This window comes from Caloenas nicobarica, chromosome 3 (genome assembly GCF_036013445.1).
Source record: "Caloenas nicobarica isolate bCalNic1 chromosome 3, bCalNic1.hap1, whole genome shotgun sequence".
Classification (NCBI taxonomy): domain Eukaryota; kingdom Metazoa; phylum Chordata; class Aves; order Columbiformes; family Columbidae; genus Caloenas; species Caloenas nicobarica.
In genome coordinates, this window is record NC_088247.1 from 28,637,406 (window position 1) to 28,662,945 (window position 25,540).

A 25,540-nucleotide genomic window follows, 5' to 3' on the forward strand; every position below is an offset into this window, starting at 1 on the left:
CTATGTAAAGTCTGACTCATGTCCCAAAGATGTTACTAGAATGCTAGAATTTAACTGCACAGATTGAAAGAAAAACAAGAAAATTAACATTCACAGACTAAGTCTGGCTAAACTCAATTGACCTCTTTGCCTCAGAAAAAATGCCCATCCTCCACACTTATAATAAAACGGCTAGGCCTGGAAGGGACCTTTAAAGATCTAGCCCAACATTCATCGCTTGAGTGACAACTGTTAAGGGATGCGCAGACAGTGGATATTTCCACACAGTGTATGAGGCAGCTGGGAAGTAGCCTGGACAGCATCGCACATTCATGCTGCAGGAAGGTTGAGCTCTTGTTACCACACACACTCACAGCACCAAGAACTGCCCAATCTCAAGCTGCTTCTGCACACTAATTAGTCATGTAAAATGTGACACTGGGACCTCTCTATGGAGGTGAGGAGATCACTGTGAGATTGTGAGCTTTTGAAGATCTACATAAAAAGACTTGGTGGTACTATCCCATTTCTGATTTAATGACAGTACCACACCATAACGAGCTGTACTATGAATAATTTTAAACCCATCAGCTAGCTTAGAGGTAAATCTGTCATGTCCTAGAGATAAATGCTCTAAATGTTATTGTCAGTAATTCAGTGAGGATGCTAATGCTGATGGTGCACCTGTTATAAACACTCTGCTTATTTGAAGGAAAAAAGCAGGGATCTTACAGTTTTGTTGCATGAGAGCCTTCAATCCCAAAAACCAGCCTGCCACTGCAAAGGACAAATAACTTTTAAGGAATGTCCTCTTTCTTAAATATCTTCACAATTCCTTTTCTCTCAATTTTTAAAGAAATTCACTAAGTACTGTAATTTTATAAGTAACAGTGAAGTCCATATTTCTGTCACGTAAGTGTATGATGGTGCCAAAGACATAGCTGTTAGGACTAGAATTAGCTATTTAGCTTGCAGACAGACACTGATAAAGGCTAGCAAATGCACATTTAAGGCTCTACTATGACATTACTAATAGATTTTCTCTTTAATTTTTCTGCTTTTTTGAGCAAGATGTTTGGGTCAACTTACATGACAGTTGTATTAAGCTGCACTGTGTCAGCAAAATCAACTGGTTACAAATAGAAGACCTTCATTTCCATCAATGGAACAACACCTTCATTTGTTCCTGAAGAAGACTACGTATTATTGCATCATTACTGTCTTCAAATTACGGATAGATACCCTGAAATGAAACCTAACATCTAAGTATGCAAGCGGTATAATTGTGTCAACAGGAATTCTACTTTTCTGAAATGTTCATCATTGTAATAGCTCAAACATACTTTATCCCCTAAATAAATAAAAATTACATTATCAGGCAGAACTGAAGACACAGAACTCAAAACGAGTGGAAATAGGGTAAAATAATATGCAAAAGCCAAAGACAGCAACTGATTCTGTTATTCTGTCACTCATTTAAAGGACTTATTTAAGGGGCACTTCATACATAGTTACTTTTATCAGTTTATAAGTGGTTCATTAAAATATCATAGGCAAAATACATAAACAATGAAAATAATATGGCATTTTATATATGAAATATCTGCAAGTGATGACAAACACTGAAGTGCCTTATGACAGGCAGTAGATTTTGAGATGTGCTGTGCATGATAGTATTTTCTCCCTTGTTCAAGGGAGATTCAAAGCATTCAGGTCAGAGACTTTTCTATTTACTCACAGCACTTGGGGCAGTTCCTTCTCCGCAAAGTTTTCACAACTAAGTTACAGGAACAGAAGCCACATCACAAGCATCCAGTTACAATATATTTCAGAGTTCAATATTTACTGGGAGACAAGAGGCAGTTTCCTCCTTGAGTGGCTGTGTGTACCTATTCTACTGCTGATGACCTACCACAGCAGGAATTTTTAATAGAAACTCTGACAAACACACACACACCTCACGGTGATCCAAGCAAAAGTATACCAACTTTTGCATCATAAAAACAAGAGAAAAGGACTGCATTTGATGAAAGGACATTAAAAAGATAATTGTATCACATTCCTGACAGCATCCAAGCTAATAATTGCCTATGCACAATGTTCACTCAATGGGCCTGAGTCCCAAAAAACAAGCTGCAATTTTATCAGAAGCATCAAGTCTTTCAGCCACATCCAGATATTTCACTGGAGATCCCTTCATTAGTGACAGACCTGTATTTTATTCTTCAACCACATATACCCAACCGTCCAGGACATTTTTTAAAATGTACCTGTCTAGATAGAGTGAAAATTCTCTGCAAACATCCATTATTATAGTCTGTATTCTCCTTTACCCGAAAGTCATTTGGAAATGCTGGCAAAGAGATAGGTTCATCTACGAAGTGACACATAGCTAACTTTCGCATATGTGTAAGATCCAATTTCACAGAAACTTTATGAAATATGGCAGGAGATTCTGTTATCACTGTCTGTTATCTATTTCTTTCATGGAAGTGTTGCAGCTAGCAATGATACAAAACAGCCATAAGTTTGAAATGTGGGATTGTGAGGTTTGATAAAGCCAAATGCAAATATAAACTCCATGTACTGAACCCACTTAATTGACAATTTTATTTAAACCCTTTCAGAAGTCTGTCATTTGCTGACAAAATGCTGAAAAAGCCATAATAGATGATACATGGCTCAGGTAGCAGCTAAATACACTGTTATCCAATCCAGTGACAGGCACAGCTGCTTAAGCGAATAGTTTAGGATATCCAGAATCTGGGATATTGTTAGTAATGGATGTCATTGTGGAGAAAATGACAGATTGTTTTTTCGCTTTGAAGGTATCTAGGTCTGCTAGAATTGCTTCTGTTATGTTCAAACCTCTGTGGTACTTCTGAAGCATGCACCTTGTCTTGAGGAAATCATGTACTGAGCCTCCAGTAAGACGGACTGCAAGATGAGCTGGAACAAGGCTTAGGTCCACTAAGTTACCTTTTCCTTAAAAAGACTGTGTTCTGAAGTGTATGAAGTATGGGTGGCCTCAATAAGCAGCTGCTCACAAACTATTTAATTCTGTTTTGTTTAGGCTTTACTACAGTGTGAAGATGGGCACTTACAATTAGTCAGAATTTCCCAGAAGTGAAAATGCAGTAGCAGCTGCATCACCATTGGATAAACTAAGCCTGCTGTTTTTGGCAGCCTGGAATAGAGTGCCAAAAAAAGAAAGGGCAGAGCAACTGGGAAAACTGATTTAAAAGTTAGATGACACTTAAGGATCTGATTATATAAAGCAGTTATAAAGCACTTGTAGATTATCCCAATATTTTCATCATAAATCACAAACTTCAATGTTTAAGCAAACAGTCAGAAATAAAAGAGCTGTCCTTACAAGACCCTCGGGCGTGTTCACAACCTTTCTTGCCTTTTAATGCTTCTGTACATCTCATGTCTATAAAGAGCATTTGAGGAGAAAATTCTTTTTTTCGTGTATCTCTGCTTCCCTTCAGAATACAGAGTGTTAGATTAAAGTAGTAATGAAAAAGTCATTGTTGTTGCCTTAAGGTGATGTTGCAGCCTCAACTAAATGAGGGCTCATTATCAAATTTCCTGTTTTATTATTACTAGTGTTCAAAGAATCCAAATAATGTCAATATGAATTAAATGCAGATCCTAACCAAAGTCCAGTGAAATACTATAACTAACACTTACATATGAGTTTACCATTCCAGTGCCATAAAACAATAGCCAAACGTCTAACAATCCTCTCAAATAAGAATTAGCTTCATCTGATAGAAGAAAAAGAGTGTTCCTATTCAAGCATTTATGAGTAGCCAGTCATGCACATTAATGCAGCTAGGAAACCTGTACCTTCAGTGATGGCTCAACAGGCTCAAACACAACACACTACTGTCCAAATGATAATCAAAAGTCTTGGCTCCAGGCTTTGAGTTTAACTCTCTGTTCACTGTGGCATACGGCTGGTTGGACCTTGTTGATCTTCAGGCAACTTCCCTGCCACTATCTGCTAACAGCAGCACTTACCTGAGCACAGAGAAGGCTCCAGAACAACAGGTGGGGAGAGCCCACCCAACAGCAGCCAATGGCCGGGCACTGTGGGAATTTGAATCAATCACAACCGGTTATTCCCTCCCTGCTCCTATGACTGACAGGAGCCGTGGCCTCTGACAGAGAGAGCCAGCAGAGACTCTGCATGAGGCGGCTGGAGCAGGGTGGGGCTCTAATGGCCGCCGGCCCTGCCCAACCCAGGTGGTTTGGAGTGCTGTCCTGACCGGCCTGACCTCCTTCCAGCTGTGCTGCCCCACCACAACCACCACCACCACCACCAAGGGGCAGGGACGCTTTGTGAGGAACCTTTACCCTGGTCCACCTGGCTTCTCTCCCAGGCTGTCACATCTCCCCTGTCATGCGCAGGGAGGCCTGTCATTCGTTAGCATTAATTACATACCTGTGATTAAAAGTGCTTCAGTACCTGGGCCCATTAAGTCTCCACACTGTCAGTTCAGACATCTTAATATCCTGATTTGAACAGGGGTTATTTACAGTGATCCCAATGAAAGGCTATTAGAAAAAGACTGACTGGCAATTATAAAGTGATTGCTTGTACTGCACTTACTGTATTAAATTTTAACAAAATTGAGCTCATTGCAAGCTATGCTTTCAACAAAGTTCATGAAGAATTGGGAATCAATACAGATTTTCTGTTTAGGGGCAAAGCCAGATTCACATCCAGATGCCTCCAAGCCCACAGAATACAAGCTTGACTCCAGCTTTAAAGGACTGCATAGACACATGATATATGTAATCTATTGTCAAATTAATTCATTTTATTTAAAGAGTAACCATTTAGAATCTATTTAAATATTCTCACGATTTCAGTCTGGTTTTAAAATTTTGATTAAGAATTTTCTCCCATTCTCTTTCTATAATTTCATGTACAGTTCTCTCACAATTGTCTTCCCTTAGATCGTTCAGCAGAAGAGAGATCTCTGTCACTGAAGACTGTCTAGATTCTAACAGTCAAAGTCTAACAGCTCCTGAAATAGCATCCAATGTGCTGCAGTGTTACAGTTCAGCTACATCTATAGTTTCTGTGTTTTCATATTTGAAAAGAAAGCATGTATATACAGAGAGGTAAATAAATGTCTTTACTCCCACTTTTTTGAGTTGTAATACCCATGAGAAATACACTTACCATGATTTAAGACTGGACATCTTCATATTTCCTGAATTCAATTGGTGTCTTAATACTCAGTGTCAAAAATACTTTCTGTTACTTTTCTTGTATGCCTTTAGGGTACAATACAGCTGATGGAACTTTCCTGCCAGTGGCCAGTTATGACGAGGGTATCCAAGCAAGCAAGCATGTAAGAGGATACTATGACAATTACTTCTAAAACCCCTTCAGTTTTAAGGGTTTAAAAGTTGTATTACTCCTGGGAGTGGCACTGCAGGCACAAATAGAGAATGAGAGGCAGAAGGAAAGAACTGTACTAACTGTTGTCCCATTTCTCATGGGCAGTGATCTGTTCAGAAAACTAACTCTGCACAGTGCTGTGTGAAGTCAAGTCAGAACCACTAGGAGTTTACATAGGCTCCACAACAAATGAGACTGCAGTTTTGGTGCTGCAGTGAAATAAGAAGGGCATAATCCAGGAGATCAATCATGGAATATTCTTATTAGCAGGTAAGACAGTGACCTGACAGGCATATAATTGACTATAGCTGGCTTGGAGCTCAATATGGTGAAAAAAATACCTATAGAGATATGTTGAGGTATGGTGGATACATAAAACCACAACATATATTCTTAATCAATTAAAATCTGACTTTTGGCAGTGTAAGAGCAGTAGAAGTAAAATCTATGCAAGCTGTCAATAAGGAGCATATTTTAATCTATTAGAGGAGTGGAAAATATTGGAAGACTCAAGCCATTGTTGTAGCACGTATCTCGTCTCTTGAAACCTGGTAATAAGAGCTAACATAAAATGCATCACTAATTATCAGGAGAATAAAAGAAAAAAATAACCAGTGCCTACACTGAAAAAAACAATAAAAGGCAAGCTGATTTTGATTCCTGGCCTAATTATTGCATTATCCAACTGTCTTTCTAAACTCATGTTCACTTGACTCAGTGTGAGTTATTCATGCAGACTCTGTTTCTAGTCAGTGAGTGGAAATAGACACATTTAGTGTCTGATTCCTCTGAACTGTTTTAGATGGCTGAGATAATGGATGCCCAAGAAATGCCTGCTTCTCTTCACTAACTGAAGGAATCTAGGATGTCTAGCTCAGATACAGACAGTTATATTGTAAATATACTTAAATGAGACAAACTCTGCTAGTAAGCAGTGAGATACCAAAATTAAGCTAATTAACCATAAAGCAAATTAAAGGCTGCAGTAGAGCTTCAGTTGAGTATTTTTTTAATTAGGGCACACTTACAGGCTTCTGTTTGCATGAGTGAAGTCTTACGTTTGGGTTAATACCACAAATAGAATAATATCAGAAGAGCAAAAGGTGTTCAAGCCTGGGAAATGAACTCCATGGGACTTCATTTCTTTTTTGAAACTGCAGTGAGAAAATCAACAACATTGGTTAAAGCTGCTGGTAGTTTGAGCTCAAAAGAAGAAGAAAATTATCCAGTCTCTAGAGCTTACTTTCACAGAGGGGCAACTTTGTAGAGATGACTCCAGGCACAGAACTGCATACAGTTAATTGTTATATGCAGTTATGCACGGAAGTTTCTTATCACAGCTTGGGTTCGATGCTACCACAGCTTGCTTTCTATTCAGCAGTTGCTAACTGTGACTGCAACATAGGTATAACTTGAAGAATCACACATTTTATAGCTGAACTAACTAGAAATAAGTGTTTTAAAATATTATTGCTACGATTTGCTAGACTCATCTGTCTAAAAAGCTCAATATAACATTTTAGAAGAGTCTATTTTGCATGCAGAACTTTCCGAAGAAAACAAAAGAACATGCCCAAGAGTGACCCAATCCTTTAATGTACATTTTTGCCACATTAGAAAGTTCATCGATCTAAGCAAAACAAGTAAGATAGTACTGTCTGCAACTTAGCACTAGTGCTTGACTAAATATTGTCCATCCAGTAGTTCAGGCTAAGTATTTTTATGGTAAGTTACACATTTGATACAAAAGAAGGAAACATTTTTTTTGCACTGTTTTAAGTCAGATGTATGTAAAGCTGCCACTGATTTGATGAAAGAAGGTTTGTGGGGAGAATGTATAGGAATGTATGCTTAAAGATTCATAAATAATTTGTCACATGCTTTAAAATTTTATCACATTTTCTGTTACTGTCTATTTGGTACAATAATACAGCTATTTACATCTTGTGTCCAAGAAAGATGTTAATAGATTAAAATGAAAGTTAATGTGTACTAGGGAAAAGATACGTGTTCGGTTTTTAAACATGCTTTTTCAACTCTTGTTAAATATTATTTCCTGAGTCCTTCCCACCCTGAAATACAAACACTTGAAATATTCTTCTCTCTAAATGAGTCTCATCAGAAATATGATTGATATAGGAAAAAAGTTCCAGTACGTTGTGAGGTTAGTTTGATCAATTGGTAGAGCAAGCATGATCTCCTAGCCAATTTTATAGGCTAATGATAAAGAGAGAGACATTTTTCTTTTAAAATTACACAGTGTAGCCTCACTGGATACCAGCCACAAGAGATAAGTCATGTGGGCACTCACAAAGTGCCTCATCTTAATTAGTAGTAAGGACACCAACACATATCACATATCTTCACTCTGTGTTCACTTGGTTCTAACTTAAAAGCAATGCAAGTCGGAAGTCTGCAAACACCTTTCATATGTCAACAATCTGAAAGCCAAATACTTGCTTCTAGAAAGCCGGGAAAATGTGTCATTTCCTTAAAATCTATTCTGCTCATGTTCTGCTTTTTTTTTTTTTAGAAGATAAAGCTGCCTTCCTGTTGAGGCAAAACTGGATACATAGCATTGTATATCAAATGAAAGAATAATTAAAAAGACAGTGCCGGGAGTGACAACTTAGCTACTTAACCTGCTCTCAAGTTTTACTTCACTGTCTTCAAACTGCTGGAGTTACAGAATTGCTGGGAAAACTGTATTACTTTATCTAGCAGTGAATAATGTTTGCAGTGTTTTAGTTCTCCTATGCCTGCACATCTTTTTTTGCCTAATACTGTGGTTAAAATAAAGCTCTCCTACCTGGTTTTCCAATGCAACTTTCCATTTTTACTAGTCTTTTATAAGGGCATACTCTCTCAGGCAATGGATTTAAGTGATTTACACAGTATTAGACCAAGGGGAAGAAATGCTTGTGTTCCCCAGAGCAGCCACACTTTTAATCAAATATAGCTCATAAATCACATTTACAACTTTCAGAGCTCAATCAATAGGATACTTTATAGTCTGTAACAAAATTATCTGGAAAGAAGCAGAAGTATAAGAGGGATGTTACTGAGGGACCACGCACATCTAGGCTCTGCACCCTGTCTGCCTTTAGGGAATTAAACTGCCTATTTTAACAATGAGTGATCTGTCCCAGAACTCTAACACATTTATAAGCAACACATATTTGGCTGATAATGAAACATTCTAAGAGGCTATAATCAATAGTACCACAGCACAGCAAGTTTCCTGTTCCACTTTACCCTAGTTTGGGGAAAATTTTTAACACTTTTCTTATTAAACTTTAGTTAAAGACTTCTGTTCTCCTGGGCAGAAGTTTTCATGACTTTGCTAACACTGTGCTATTAAATTTCTCTGAAGCTCTCTCCAAGTAAATCACAGAATACCAGGGACTTCTTGGTGCTAATTCAGTTACATGTCTTCCTTAAGTTCAATTTGCATATTTAATACAGCAAATTCTTCATCAGGTGTTTAATTTGTGTACTTAATACTGAACAGTATCCTTCTGTAATATGTAGTAAAAATTACTTCATTATGTAATGCATAGAAGTTGCTATTTGTACAGTACTTCATCTAGTACTGATGTAACTCAATTCCGGCTTTATAAATTACTGTTAGATACTCACATAACTTCAATTATAATTTAGATAACTTTCTCATAATTTCTGGAGTACACAATAGAACATGAGAACTTTATCACCTCCGAATAGGTACCTCTTCAAAATGTGGTGCTTACTTGTACGTTCTACTAATGATACAAATGCACTGTATGTATTTTGAGTTGAAGATTTATTTGAACCTTTTTTTCATTGCACAAGGTACCATGAGGATTTTTATACTCCGTGCTATGAGCACAAATAACAAAAAATATTGTCTGGACCTCTTGCAAATCTAATGCCAGTAGCTTTCATGAAATTATAAATGGATGCCTGCAGCTGCTGTATCGATATTCAAATTGCACACATACTCCAGTGATACCAGGGAGTGCTGGCTAAGTGACTTCTAAGTGATGGACTACTCAATAGCACATTTTCATTCAGATTAAAATCATCTTAACAGGCTGAGTTCAGACAGCTTTGCCTTTCATTCCTTTTTTGAGACACCTGCAGGAAGCATTGGCAAAGATCTGGTTGATTTCAGGTTTTGAAGACAGAAGACTAGAACAGACTAAACACTGAAGATGTGAGAGCTGTTACCAGCTCTTACCAAATATAAAGGATAAAAATGAGTAAATAGTAATGATGCATTCAGATTTTGCATTAAAATGTATTTCTTTTATTACTTTCAGCAACTTGGATGCAAATTGCTTATAAAGACAGAAGACAAATGCTGTCATAGCTCAGAAACCTCTTCTCTTGCTGAACTACAAATGACTTTTAATGTTATATCTATGTGAGATCATGTTGCCACTCATTTAAGACAGCTCCATAGACTAAAACTGGTAAAGTCCTAGATGTGACTGAGTCTTTAATGGGTTTGAACACTTATCATTTTCAATCAAAACCTTCAATAATTTTACTTCAAAGGAGGGTGGAAGAAAGTTGACACAAAACGTGAAACTGATAGGAGCCAAATTAATCTTTTGCCCAATTTAATGGCCAATTTCTTTATTTCGGTTTTAATAAACTCTGTAGGATGAAAGGTACCAAGGTCTCATTGGTATCTGAAACCTCCTGAGATATCTCAAGACGTAACATGAAAAGTATCCCTTATACTGCAGGTCCTATGGCATTCTGATTAAGACAAGTGAACCTGTTTCTGAAGTCTGTAAAAGGTTGTTTGTTTATTTAGAGAGCTTCTTCACTTTATGACCAGAGATTCAGGTGGAATAGTAGGATACTGAGAAGGGATGCTGAAAGTATTTAAGCTCTAGAAACCAACTGTTTGAATTCTGCTTGGCATCCGTATTTTAGGAACTAACCAAAGCCTAATTAGACACACTCCTAACTGAAGTCCAAGTCTTTAAAAGATATTTGGTCATATGGAGCCTTTGATTTCCCACTTATGCTATAAGAAGAGTATGTCTGCTAAAGTTTTCTCTTATGGTGTTCTGCAGACCTGATGGGTGAGTCATGGCAAATATCATCTGGTGTCAGATGGTGAGCTTCCAGACAAACCTTCTTCTTGTAGATGATATGTCATATAATAAAATTACCTTATTAAAATGACCTTATTTTCTACCATAATCAGAATCCTCTGACATATAGCCATAAATGAAAATGTTGGTAATAATGTCTTTCTGGTATTCCAGGGACAGCAATTGGATGGACACACAGAGGCCTGTCTGCATGATCTTGCACAGAAAAATACTTACTAATTCAATTTCTATTCAGAGTTGGCAGGGCAAGAATCAGATCTGGTCTACAAGGCATGATGCTGCACTAATGCACACAGATGGTAGTAATTTTCCCGAATGTGTGAATTCCCATGCTAATAAAATCACATTATTTATGATTTCTTCACACACTCCTTCAAGACCAGTGATTTCTCAGATGAAGTTAGAGCATGACCATCTGTCACTGATCATAAGGACATACATAGAGTGGAGCAATCACACAGCATCTCGTCAAAATATAACTCAAAATGCCAATAATGGATACTTGATCTGGAATATGATATAATAAAAGTTATCATATAATGAAAAAGACATATATTCTAGCAAGGCAAGTAACACTTATACTATGGAGTCTAGATTTTCTTCCAATGTAAGATTCTGAAATCTCTACCAAACCAGATAAACTCTGAACTTAAGATTTTTCTCAAGACAAGTCACATATCAGAGCTACTTTACATTTCTTAATATGTTGAATATATGCTGAGTATCCAGCTTATAAGAGGATGTTTTCTTTTGTGTCAGCCAGTCACCAAAGAAAGGTGCACCAAGATACAGGGTGTTTTTAATTAAGTGTGCAACTGATTCCGTTAAAAGTGAAGGAAATTGCCTTTGTGTAATTACTGGACTGACAAGCATATTTTTCATCAATAACACATAGATTTTGTTGCCAAGAATGAATTATGATTATTTGGTGTACATTGATAGTACTGATATTAAAAAAATACATATTTTAAAATTGTTCGGTGCAAATGAATCCTCAAGTTTCTTTTGCACATTAATGTATTGAGTTTTCAAATCCAAATAAGCTTTCCCTTGAGGAAAGAAATTTTCCTCTGGGAAAATAAAAAGAAAAAAAAAAGGTACATGTGCTTGTTTCAGAGAAAGAAAATTAAAGGTTTGTGTTTTGTGAAAACACAAAAAATAGGATCCTTGAAAACACATGGAGTAGCTGTGGTTGGTTTTAAATACTGGGCAGTGGATTTAAAACTGCTGATCAGACATACCTGCAGCCATACTATTAGGTTACTGTTCCCAAGCATTCTCATGAGTTTGCTGTGCTAACTGTTGTGTACTGAGTTAAGGACAGTTGGTTCAGTCTATGAAAACATGACTTCTCTAGGTGATCTGCTGATCCTTGGCAGAAAAAATGGTTTTGGAATTTACCTTTGTGGGACATGATTGCTGTCAGATATATTTAGTGTGTGAAACCTGACAGCACCTGCTAATTCATTGAGCTTCATCCCCCTTAAGATACTGTATTAGCTTTCAAAGGCATCTGACCCGGAGTATGAGACTTCTAATGATTAGAAAAGGATGTAAATATGTACCTCTTTGAGGCAGTCTTGGAAATCTTAAAAAATATCTAGATAAAGAATGGAAAAGTGAATTATTATATGGGAAACAGAATCACATCCCAAAAAAAACTGCAGAAGAAAGGACAGCAAGAATTGCAGTGAAGGAACAGAAGTCCAAGGTCATACAGTGAGTCTGAGGCTTTTTCAAGAATATATCAGAGCTTGATTTTCAGTCCTCTACGCTATTTGATAGTAACAGTTTCTCTGTCAAGCACTGAACTTGTCAGATTACAATAGAAAAAAAAATACATCAGTAATTGGAAAATCAGTTTCTTGTAGAGCATGCGTGGAGCTGCTTCTAGTGTCCTGAAGCACTCACTCTCCATAAGCTACTCCCAGGAACAGGCTTTTGCTCTACTCAATTACTGTAGGGTTACTTGAGGGTGCACAGGAGGACGCTCTTTTAACTTTCTTACCTGATTTTCTTTCTTTCCTCAAATACAGTGTTGACTGAGAAACAGTCAGTGTCTTGGATTTCTGACAGTCTATTTTACTTTTCTTTCAGTACATTTGGCTTTGTTATCTTTTCCCTTACACTGAACATTGTCTGTGCAAATACCTCTTCCACTGTTACCATGAAACGACTGAATAGTTGGCTCCAGGAAACTAATCCTGCAAAGCTACCTGACATCATCTTTCTCCAAAATATCTCTCTTCCAAGTCAAACTCTCTGGAAACCAATCTCTCTACGATCCACCTTGGTGATGGTTGCTTTCTTTGGTACCTTTTATTCAGCTTTATAATCCTGTATGTGTAGACAAAGAAAACCATTTCTGTGGTCTCACTAGAGTAATTCAGACCATCTCAGAACGTATGTGTTATTGTTCTTCCCTAAATCCTTTCCCCCTTTCCTTTATTCTTATAGTAGATCTGATGTGACGTGCAGAGCACCAAGCTAAGGCGGGTGGTGTATACTGTTCTCTGCTGTGTCACATTTATGGTGGTCCAATGGTCACAAAAGTGATGAAAACAAGCAGCAAGCTACTGCAGCTTTTGAGAGAAGAGCTTATGGAACCAGCAGAAAAACACAAAGTACAGACTATAGGTTTTGTGGTCAAAGATAGGACAAGTAAAGCACAGTAATTACTAGCATCATATTGTAACACGAATATTTAGATACATTTTCTGAAATCATCTCTCACTGATAGAAATGAAGTTATTCAGATTTTTATTCAAATTCTCCAATTGTTTCCCAACATTGTCTCTTTAAGTGACCGACTGGTTAATAAAATTTCAGCCCAAATTTCCGTGAAATTTTCCATTTCTCTTTCACTGCATTCTGTTTATTTTGAACATCATGATAGGTGCTACTTCAGTTGAGCTTCGTGCTCTTTATGATATTATATTAGCTTTCAAAAGCAGCTGATCTGAATGATCAGGTATCCCAGGATTAGAAAAGGAAGTATAACAAATAAGGACCTCATAACATGATGTAGTGAAGCATGGAAAGAGAAACTTAATTGTTTTATTCTACATATGCTGTTGTCCAAAAACACTAGGGGCAAAAGAAAGAATATTTATAAACGTTATGAAGATATTTGAAGGTTAACCTTTTCTCAGTTTTTGCTTTCATTGTTACTCTTCTGAGTAGTTATTATATATAATAGTTATGCTGCCATACCTTCAGTCTATTACAAAGTTTTCCATTTTCTGCCAGAATTAAAAAAAAAAAAAAAATAGCATAGAAAAGATAAATGGAAGCAACAAAAATAAAGCTGCCTTCTTATTTTTTTCCCCCCAAAAGGAAGAGACTTCATAGCTCAGTCTTTTTCAGTGATGACAATAGGAAAACTTTCATACACTTTTAAGAAAAAAAGTTGGACTAAATATGACCGGTTTTAGAATTGCACCCAGATTTCTACCAAGAGATAACTGAATTCAGATTTTGTTTAGTAAGTGTTATCTCATTTTCAAAGTTATTGTCATGATCTTTTGTAAATAACCACAATAACCACAAAGTACACTAAGTGTGTGCAGATAGCAAAAAAAAGCAATGGGAAAACTGAATGGAGTGTTTTTTGTAGAAGTATTTTTTTCCACTAAGTATTTAGTAAAAACATCAGTAGTAAAGAACCTCACTTTAACTTCTTGTGTCACCCACATTCTCTATTAAATGGGATGCAGTACACAACAGTTCTGCTGACCTGACCTTCTCACCACAGGGGCCACCACAACCACCTTTAACCTCAACCAGAAATGTTTTCCACACAACCAGACTATGAAAAAAGTAATGCAAGTTTGTAACAGTAGGCAGGCACCAGGCAGAGATCACCTTCCATCCGAGTGACGACTGAAAACCCTAAGACCAGGTGGTCTTTTTGGTAGACTGTCGTGCATGTAAGAGTGACAAGAAATTGTCAAATGTAAAGAGATGTTAAAAATATCCCTTTCTTTATACTGTGGCTCAAGAAAAAGATAGGTGCAGAGTCAATCTTTTCCTCTTCTGTTCACACAGCACTGGGGGAGGGTGGGGCTTGCAAGTCAGAAAGGGCTGTAACGGCTACAACAGAAAGGAGAATAAACAAGTGAAAAAAGTTGGAATATGGTGTTTCTATATGCTTTTTGTCTATTATATGCATATACACGATAGCATATAACCAATTTATTACTATCTGGGGGAACAAAGCCGGAAGATAAATAAGGACATGCTGTCAATATTTCATGGTCTGCAACATAACATTAAGAAAGAAAAGAAGAAAAGAAAAGAAAAGAAAAGAAAAGAGGAGAAAAGAGAAGAAAAGAGAAGAAGAGAAAAGAAAAGAAGAGAAAAGAAGAGAAAAGAAAAGAAAAGAGAAGAAAAGAAGAGAAAAGAAGAAACAGTCTTGGTCAGGTTCAGTAAGAAGCATTTCTGTTATTAGCAAAGACATTACTTCTAATGACATTTCACAGTATTTCCATAGATGCCTTCAGCATTTTTCTCCCTCACTTTTTTTTTTTTGGTAGACAGACATTGTCTGATTACATTCTCTCTTAAAGACTCATGAATCAAATGTTAAGGGGGAAGACACTTTTTATTAGGAGAGCACCTTATAAAGCGGAGAATGAAAATAGCCATTCTATGAGCAAAAAATCGTGGCATAGATTGAAGATATTACCAGAACTTATAAAAACCCTAATGTCATGCACAATGACTAAGCCTTATTGATTATTACAAGTAAGCTTCACCATTATTCATAGAGTTAGTGTCTATATACTTTTGGAAAGTTGTTTATATGAAAAATAAAATACAGTAATATAATAGTGGAGTATTAATCTACTGCTCCTCAAACTGTAACAATTCAGCAGGATTTCAGCGTGCCACCACTGGAGCTAGAAGAAAGAATGAAGAAAGTCTCTGTTCTGGAAATTCAGAAAACATCTAATGCATTTTCAGAGGTAACAGAAAATGCAGAGAAATACAGGAGTTGGTAAGGTCCCTGCTGAAACCTCATTTTAACAACAACAAACTAGTAGACTTCCACTGCACTGAGATAACACAATAACACCCCAAGCTAAAAGAGCTTATGGCAAATGCCAAGCAGAGAACATCAGTTTCCTTCCTCAGATAGTTCTGAGTTCTTATTAGCACTCTCTGTGCACAGAGATTTTTTTCTTAATTATTTTAAGATACCTTCAGCTAGATTAAGTGTAATGCCAATTTATATTTTTCTTCATAACTCCTCATTTCACTTTTATTTTGCTTTTCTATATTAGTATTTCAATAATATTTTCAGTGCTGAGCTGCCTTATCACACAACTTCAGAAATCTCTCCTACCTGCTGTTAAGTGACACAGTAGTAGTTTCTTTACCTTATTCCTCTCTCCTTTCCTTGAATGTCATCAACTTCTTAGTATATCTAACAGGGAACAAAGGCTTAATCACCTTTTTAATGTACCTAAATCCCAGTGAAGCTCTTTGTGGTTTTACAAACAAAACAAAACAAGAAAAGCAAGGGTGACCTGTACATCAAACACATTTTGAGCCAATATTTTGGATCACAATGTTCTGGTTTGGCAAAATTTATTGTTACTGTTCCTTTTAAATCTTTTTCCTCCTCAGCATCTCTGGATAAATTTCAGGCCCTCAAGCATCAGTATCTGGATTATTCATGGAAATGTTCAGGCTTTATATCTGGGCTGGCATTCTTCCCTTTATTCTCAACTGCACCCAGTCTGCCCTCCAGAAATGGAAAATGGGAGAATGATTCTGATCATTTAGAACTGAATTTCGTCTTATTTCCTGTCTTGAGTCTGTCTGGATTCATCTTTAAAGGAAGAGATTTATGCAGTCTGCTGGATTTCAAAGAACAATGAACGGAATGTGCCTTCTTGATTTTTTTAATGCATGGAAATCCTTGATTTTCTGCACCTTTATTATTTATTAATATTTTAATGAGTGATTTAAAATACTTTCATAACAAGAGCAGAATTAACAGATTATAATAGGAATTCCTATGAAACTCCAATATAAGAACCTCCAGAAACAGAGGGAGTTATATGCTGATACTACTGTGGTCTTAACAACATATTTAATAAAGTAAACCTGTATTTGGTGGGAATACTCTGATCTTCTTGTGTGTTTTTTTGCTTGTTTGTTTGTTTGTTTGTTGTGTTTGGTTGGTTGGTTTGTTTTCTCTATTAAAATAACAACTCCGTAATTTAAACGTCAGACTAACCTGCAGTGATAAACTTTTTCCGTTTTGCAACTGTACTCTGAAAATACCCCCAAAACAACAGCATACTGCTATATGAGAAAATGTGTGTGAAGAAACAGGTCTTCAACAGGAACTAGGCTTCTGCTGTTAAACTCTAAAAGAAACTTTAAATACTGTACTTTGCCACATTGTACATATTTCACTCATATTTTTTTAGTTGATTTGTGCTCTTTATTTCACTATAGTTCACCAGTTACTGAAACAGATTGTTCGTATGAATAAAAAGAAACAGTCACTACAACTATGATTATTTCTATGTAATAGTATTAAGGATAATGCCATGTGTTGGCAAATATATTTGGAAGTTGGATGAATCTATAGTTTTCCGTTATGTTTGGTAGAGGCTAATAGAATGCTTGCCTTTATTTTCTTTGTTATATTTCCCATATTTGCACAGTTTCCATTGTATTCAATATGCAAGAGGGGTTTTTATTAATTATTTATAATACAGTGGTTTTATTTTGTCATTTATAGAGCTAAAAAATCATTAAAGAAAATTCTTGATAGAAGACAATTCTTGATACAGCACAATACAATTCACATATGAAAATTGTTTTCATTTCTGCACTTTGCTGTCTTAAATATGGATCTAACAGAAAGTAAGAATATGACAGTAATTTCTGTTTGGGCAATGCCTTAAATTTTTGCTCTGTTTGATGGTGTATTCAGTATTTTCACAAATTCCACTGAAATACAAGGGGACACTACATTCTCCCAACCTTTCGAACCTCTCACACATTCTCCACAAACTGATCTACATGCATGTAGAATGTAAATATATGTGTATTGTGCCACTAGGAAATTCGCCTTTTGAATGCTGAATTACCTAAATTCAGGATTTTAGCTAAATAGCTAAAATATTTTTGCTATATAATTGCATACTTTTTCATCACAAACTGTTATTACAAAAATGTAAAGAAACTACTATGGTGGGAAGAAAAACTGGCTTTTATGTTTTATAAGAGAAGCTGACTCATTTTCTTCAATGGGAGGTTTACTATCTTGAGGAGCTTCAAAACAGTGATTTCCTAACCATTATGTTACAAATTTCCCCGCTGTTTAAACAGCAATAGTTTGAGGTTTTATAAAAGCACAAGCACCAGTGTGCCATGAATATGCATAAAAAGGAACATGTCAGGCACTCTTAATTAGAAATAATTTGGAGTTTCATGGTTAAGTCAGAGTTTTATCCTTAGGCCAGGAAACAGCAAAACCATTTCCTCTGTAACAACATCATGTAAGTAGCCTGTGTACTCTCAAAATGACCACTCACTTAAGTAGGTGACATGGAAGGATCTTCCAGTTGGCTTGTCCTGGAGCAGGGTGCTTTAGTGAGGGCCCCAGAGAATCCTGATGTTTGCTTCACACTTTCAGCTAGCTGAAGCTTCGGAGAGGTGTCCTGGGAGCAGACCAACAGCTGCACATCTTTGTATCCAGGAATGAAACATTCCCTTGTTTTTAACTGCAGCATTCTTGAAATCAAAATGTCAAGGTAGCACAATGTACTGCCATCCTAACTCTTTAACACAGGTGATTTCATTGGTAAAAGGCCTGACTAACTACTGTTTATTCTGTTCTACAAAAGCAAACCCGGTCTTCTATGTATCTTTCTTACAGGCTACGTAATAAAGCTCAAAGACATTATTTAATACCTCAGCTGCTTTATTACATGGTATTTCCCGTGGAAGAACGCAAATGAGTCAAGCTCAGAAAATAAGCTTTGCCATACTGCCTGAGGAGACAGATAACATTTCCCTAGATGACTTGATTATCAGCAAATTAGCACCAACAGAACAAAAGGCAGCAATTCAGGTGTTACTGAAAGAAGGTGTTTCCAGAAAATGCCATAAATGGAGAACTAATGAAAGAAAAAGAAAGCAAGTATTTGTCATTTATGCAACAATTATTATCTTTGTATGACAAGTGACTCGAAGGAGTTGGGAGAATAGGTTGGGAGAATAGCTGAATAGCTTACAAGCTTTAGAAACAATAAATTTTTATATCAACATTTTTAAGCAAAAAATCAAGGGAAGAAAGCTTGTTCCCAAAATTTCTAAACTTGCTCTTATTTAATTTTCTGTTATCTGTTCTTGTCCAAAATAGCATTTGTTATCAAATTGTTTCAATTCTCCTAAAGATTACTATGACAAGAAAGCTTTCATCCACATTAAAGAAATAGTGATTCAGAAGCCTAATACTAGAAATACCAAAATTTCACAGGTCTGATCTACATGAGACAAAGAGGTTTCTACTGCTTTTATCAATTGTTTTTTTTTCCCAGAAATAAAAGAACAGCTTCTTGAAGAGTGCTTATCCAAGCCTTTATAACAAAATGCTACAGCTATCTCATTTTTAATACAAACCTTTAAACAATACTTTAAAACAATGCTTAATTATTTTAAATGGCTCATGACTGGTTATGAATAGATGTGAATATAAAATAGAGAATGTACTAGCAAACTGACAAATGTTTAAAATGTTTATATCACTATTAACTGTTTTCACAGTAATCTTTCAAATAAATTAGTGCCCAACAGGCTCCATAATGTTCTTTCAGAGCAGACTTCTGAAATGTGTATCAACTCTCTGTTCAGTAAGAGAACCCTATAGCTCTATAATATACCATATAGCAATAGATCCTATATCTGTTATGAGGATCATGTTTTGGGGGGAAGTGTCAGTGCAGTGGTATATAGCTTTGCAGAGACTGGAACACCAGTTGTTAGAGTTGGTCTGTGCTTTGAAGAGCTCTTTCTCTAACTCAACAAGCTCCTTCTTTCTCATTATCTTCCCTCTAGATATAACTAAGTTGTATCTTACACTGTCATTTAATCATGCTTTTAATCTATTCTTAATAACCGTAGAAAACTGCCATATTCCTTTGCAATTTCATGAAGTCCCCTAGAAGGGTTTGAGGTTGTTTTTAACTGATAAGCGACATAAATGACCAAACTAGGAACAGAATGGATGGATTCTAATTCAGGATCTGGTGTAGCTGAATACCTGCATCCTTAACATTAAGGACACAAATCACACAAATTACTTACACTCTTACAGTTAAATACATGTAAAGCTTACACACTCCATGGGATCTGGGACATAGTTTCTAAATTAGAAGAAAATGTAATAATATATTGTATTGTGTTGTATTAAAGCTCAGTTATACTGACACTTACTTTTGAGGTGGTACTAAAACTCTGTTCAGAAGGGCAGAAGAAAGATTAGCTGCAAATCTCTTCACCACTTTCTTGTGAACCCAGCTGCTCTTCCCTCAAAATCCTATTTTCCTTCCATTTCAAAAACACTTCAGTAAATTAACCACAGCAAGTAAAAATCTGATATGCAGTAACTGATAAAACAAGATGGCATCAGATTGGAGATATTTTAGACATCTTCAAAAACTTCTCCATAATTTTGTGAACTAAGAAGGAAGAAATTTGGAACCGTATGCTAAATGACTGTGCAGCTAACGTGACTACTCACAGATGCAGGTTCTTGTGAAGTGTTAACAAGTTACACTTCGTAAGGTTTGCCTGTTTCATATCAAAGTGCAAGATTATATCCATGCGTAAAAGTGCAGAGAACATTAAACTTAATTTAGATAATTCCTTTTTGCACTGCGCACCAAAATAGTTTATAGTTTTTCTGTTGAATTTTATTTTACCATCCAAAATGTATGGGAATGGTTAGCTATTTCCTACACGCACTTTAAAATTGTTATAATAGCAACCAGTGCATCAAAGCCAATACACACAGTTATTTGATTTCTGGCTAAATCCTCATTTGTTCTTAACTAGCCTACTGTGTTCTTAATTTTTAATGTCATCCTTTAAAAAGACACTCTAAATCTGAAGGGAAAACTTTTTTCAAATTTAGCCCAAAAGCTAGAGCATTAATGTTTATTTTGTGGGAAATCAATAGGTATCTCATGAGTTTTGACACTGGCTGTGGTTTATGACATCAAATGAATTACTGAAGTTTATACATATCTCTAAACACTTTTTTTTTTCCTTTTCTGGTGGCAGAGTCCTACTGGGTTTTGAATCATTTTCAGGGAAGACGAAATGAATTAAAACGCTTGAACTCTGGAAAAACAAAGGATATGGGGTAACAATTTCCTGTTTTCCTTTCTGGATACCTCAAACTGAGACTTGATTGTGGAGATGAATGCATGGTTGCCTTTCCTCACCCTCAGCTCTTTATATGATTCCCACTTCCTCATCCTTCTTTTCGACAGAAATTGTCACAGACTTGTTTTAAATCATGCATACACAGTATAAACATTATTAAGGAGATAAAGAGATCTATGACCCACTGGATACATGAGATTGTATGCTTCTAAATATGGCTGAAATCACAGAAGTTGGGCTAATTACATTTATTTTTAAAACCAAACAGAAAAAAAGACCAAAAAAAATTGTCAGAGATGAATGATACTAGTCAATGACACAAGTTAGAAAGGTTAAGTTAGGAACAATGTTTAGAAAAGATGTCAGTAAAAGAAACTTCAAACATTGAGGGTGATATTATCAAGTATCGCTCAACAAACCAGGAATTCAACAAGCATATCTTGGGGAACAAATGTAGCAAAGTCTCCATGTGGGCTGTTGCAAGATAAATGCCTGTAACAGCCTCCTATTTTACTCCTGGTTTTGCAGATTTGTCAAAGGAGTTGACCTTTAAGTAATGTACAGAATATACAGAGGCAACATATCAAATTAAACAGATTTCCTGTTTTAACACATGGCATTTAAATATTCTTTTTATTGAACAATTTATAAAACTTTTACAGAATACTAAAAATTTTTGAGACTTTAAAAATGTTAATCTTATAATTAACAGTCAAGGACATGCTTTCTTTTCACACACAAGACAGTGATATTCCAAACCTATCACTATGAACTTTACAGTAATAGACAACCATCTGCCTTCATGCTAAAGCAGAAGCATTACATTTTTTCCACTCGTGCAGGGATTTCGCAATGAAGCAGATAAAACAGCTTAGCTAACAAAGAATTGTTTCAGGGAGGAGAGAATGATATATTTCATATTAAAGTCAAAAAGCTTATTTACCTAGAAAGAAAAAGAAAAAAAAGCAGCTCAGAGTACACTACCTACCCTTCACCATATTCCTTATCTACACAATCCTTCCTGTCTATTGTTTGACCTAGCAAACACAGCTCCACAATAAAGATTAAATTTATGCTAGCAGCAAATTTTCTACACTGCATTTAAAGTTAGAGTTTTTAAAATAAAGCTTGTAGCAATTTCTCCTTTCTGGATCACTTTGGTAATTTGTAGTTAAAATTTTTAAAAAGGAAACACTGAAAGCACTGTTAAAGGGAACTGAGGCTTCAGCTGGTTGCATATATATGCTTTAGACTAAATCCTCACTTTGTGTAAGTTGGCATATATCCAGTGCTGATATATTCAGTCTGACTTCAGCAAATACAGTCATTCATATCTGTGATTTTCTCTTTCCTCAGAAAAATGAAGATAGATTTCCACTTTTCAAAATTATCATTTAAGGACATTTCAGCTTTCAGAGGTATATGATCATTTAGAGTAAATACATCATGTATTTAAATAAACTGGCTGGGCTTTAATATATCCATGATGGCATTACGACTTGAACATATTTCCTGTAAGGGCAGAACAAGCTGCTGGAGTTTATTAGTTAAGAAGCAATCTAATAGGAAAATGCAACATTGCATATAATATGATGCTATCAAATTGAACAACATGACTTAGATAATGACATTCACTTACTTTTACAATAGAAGACGGTCTTATATGTTGTCAGAAATATACACAAAGTAACTCAGTGGTATATCTTAACCTAGATATGAAATAAGCAAATGCACGCATTCTAATGAAGCCAAGATATCTACACAGGGGTTGTATATAAGACCTTGTCTAACATGATTTCAAGTTTACATTACTGAAATGTACAGGTATACATTACAGTATCATTAAAAAAGATCACAGCTATCTTTAAGGGGTTAAGAGACAATTTCCTTGACCGGAGCAAAGTTTCTGGGTTGCATACATGATAATTTACTTTCTCCTTTGCAAGGTCTATGGTAAATAATCATAAAATGATTACAGATGCCCTTATCTCCTGTACTTATGAGACTTCCTGAAGAACTGGTCCCTGAATATCAAAGGCTTATAATGGAAGTTCAGCTGGGCAATTTCTGATCTCATTACACTAAATTATCAATCTCATTGAAACTACAGGATTAAATAATATCACATTATGCTTCAGTTACTTTTCAGCCACTAAATGGAGGATACATAAAATCTGATCTCGATCTATATAAACATGCAATGCGACAGCACATGCCCTGGGTTGTAGCTTCCCCAGTGAGCTGCTGATGAGCCTGTCACATACGGCAGCCCTGGCTGACCCGGGAGTGCTCAGCACCAAGGAGGCTATTCCCTCTATTGACGGTGGGGTTGCAGAGGGTAAAAGCAGAGCTCTGTGAAAAGAGGAACCCTTTAACTCATCTTCTTCACACAACAGGGAAAAAGAAATGTTCTTCTTGCAGTGCCAGAACTGTTAAAAGACACCCCATACAGAAAAATGAATCACTACTAAAATCTCATCACCAAGCATACCTGCAAACATCAGTGAAACAAATGGCATCTCTTCTGATTTTAGAAAAAAAAGAAAGACATTTAACCATTAAAAGGATGATATAATTATACAGCTGAGATTATATTCTCAAAAGGAGCTACTTGTTTCACGTTTTTTGTTTTGGTTTTGTTTTTTTTTGTAATCTTGTATTCTGATTTATTGAATGGAATTGTTACCAGTTTGTCAAACGTAGGATGTCAGATATCATCAGATATTTGGTTACAATTGCAACTTACTATAATAGTCTCCTACTTTTAATTTGCTCTTCAGGTAGTCATAATTCAGTCATATATTCACACATGATTTTTGAAACAAAGTCACAGAAATAAAGAGAAGGGGACCTCTTCAGTTACACAGTGAAATAAACATGTGAATTTCCCTTCGAAATGTGGTTGGAAGACAGTCAACTTATCCCATTTTATGAACTCAGCAGGCCTGTACTGGTTAAACTTCAAAGCCTTAGGATGATTTATTTTTGAATGAGCAAACTCAAGAATAGCTTTTTTAGTCAATGGGCCGGAAGGTACTTCTACGAAAGTCTGTGGCACAGAGAGGTAAGTACTCAGCCCATGTAATACGATTCAAACATAGATTATGTCATTTTTCACTAAAAGCACCAAACTGTAGAAGACTGCTGCACTGACAGGTCAACTGGAAGGTAAGACTAGGTCAGAAGAAGGCAGCAATCAGACACTGGTAGAAGGCACCAGTGGACTCCAGACAAGGTGTCACCCAACAGAGTGGCTGTGCATATAAACTGATATGGCCTATTACTACAAGATGCCTGTCAAACTCCTCAAATTTAACCTTGCTTAGAAAAAAACCCTCCTGGCCTAACCCTCAGGAAAAGCCAAAATATGCTCCCATCCATAATACTGCAGATGATGCTGATACAAAGGATGCCAAATGCATTCTTTGGACTGCAGGAGGGAATTCTGACACATAAAATGTATGTAAATAAATAAAACACTTCATTGAAATATTGAAAATACTTCATTGAAACACACCGAATGGTAACTAAATCAGTTACATTTGAAGGAAACACGCTTTTTTCATTCCACTATTTTATGGATTCTAGTGCCATTTGCACAGCTGCCATGTACTGAAAGCAAGTGCAAATAGGATGCTCAGATACCAAATGCATAGAAGATACTCACGGAATTCAATTTTAACACTGACAATGTGAAAATATATGATTTAATTTATTACAAAGTTGGGAAAGGCTGAAAGATATAACATTCTGTGATATCTAAGCAACACATGACAATTTTTTTTTTGAGCTCACAGTCATTGATTGCTTTCACATATAGTGAGTGTAATGACCTACTTTCAGACAGTAATACAAGGTGATGTTAGTTCAGATATACCGACAGCCTGACAAGGGCATTTTTAACTCCAGGTGCCTGTATTTTATACCATAGGAAGTTCATTTGGAGGATGTTACAGTTATATAACCATAATCTAGACGATATTTTTGTTCTTTTCCTGTGTACCAGTAATGCCCTTTAATTACTATGAGAATTATCCACTGCCATTTATAACTCAATGTACCTTAAAAGTCAAAACAGTGTTTGAAGGCAGCTAGAAAATGTCATAAAAAAGAACTTTCTGAAAAGCAGTAATGCAAAACAATTGCAATTACAAAACAGAAACCCTGGCTGTTATTGATCAGTTTGTCATACAGCCTTGATTCTTTTTACAAAGAAACCAAAATTGTTCAAAGAATTAACTTTATTCAAATTCTAATTAAATTATGTTTTGACTAATTTCTGCATTAAAAGAAAGAGTAATACAATAGAAATATAAATGAGCTACAGAGTGAAAAAAGCCTTTTTCAACAAAGGACCAGGCACAGTGGAGAAAAAAGAACAATCTGTAGAAATAGAAAGCATATCATCTTTTGAGGAAATCTCCTTATTTACATATATTAACTTTCTTCTGTCCCAGAAATATTAGGTTGCATAACATGCATTAACACTGTGCACAACAATTTGCACAAATAACATTTTTTAGTTTTCATTAACTCAAGCCTGCAACTCTTCCAACTGTGCCTGACTGATATCACCCAACTTACCCTCCAATTATTCTAAATACCTCAATGC

General features: G+C 36.0%; 1 protein-coding gene across 1 annotated transcript in view; it reads right to left on the reverse strand.

Moving 5' to 3' along the window:
• The window catches only part of EYS (eyes shut homolog), an 826,250-nt gene that overhangs the window by 194,245 nt on the left and 606,465 nt on the right, over positions 1-25,540 (reverse strand). The gene's annotated exons all lie outside the window — the stretch shown is intronic.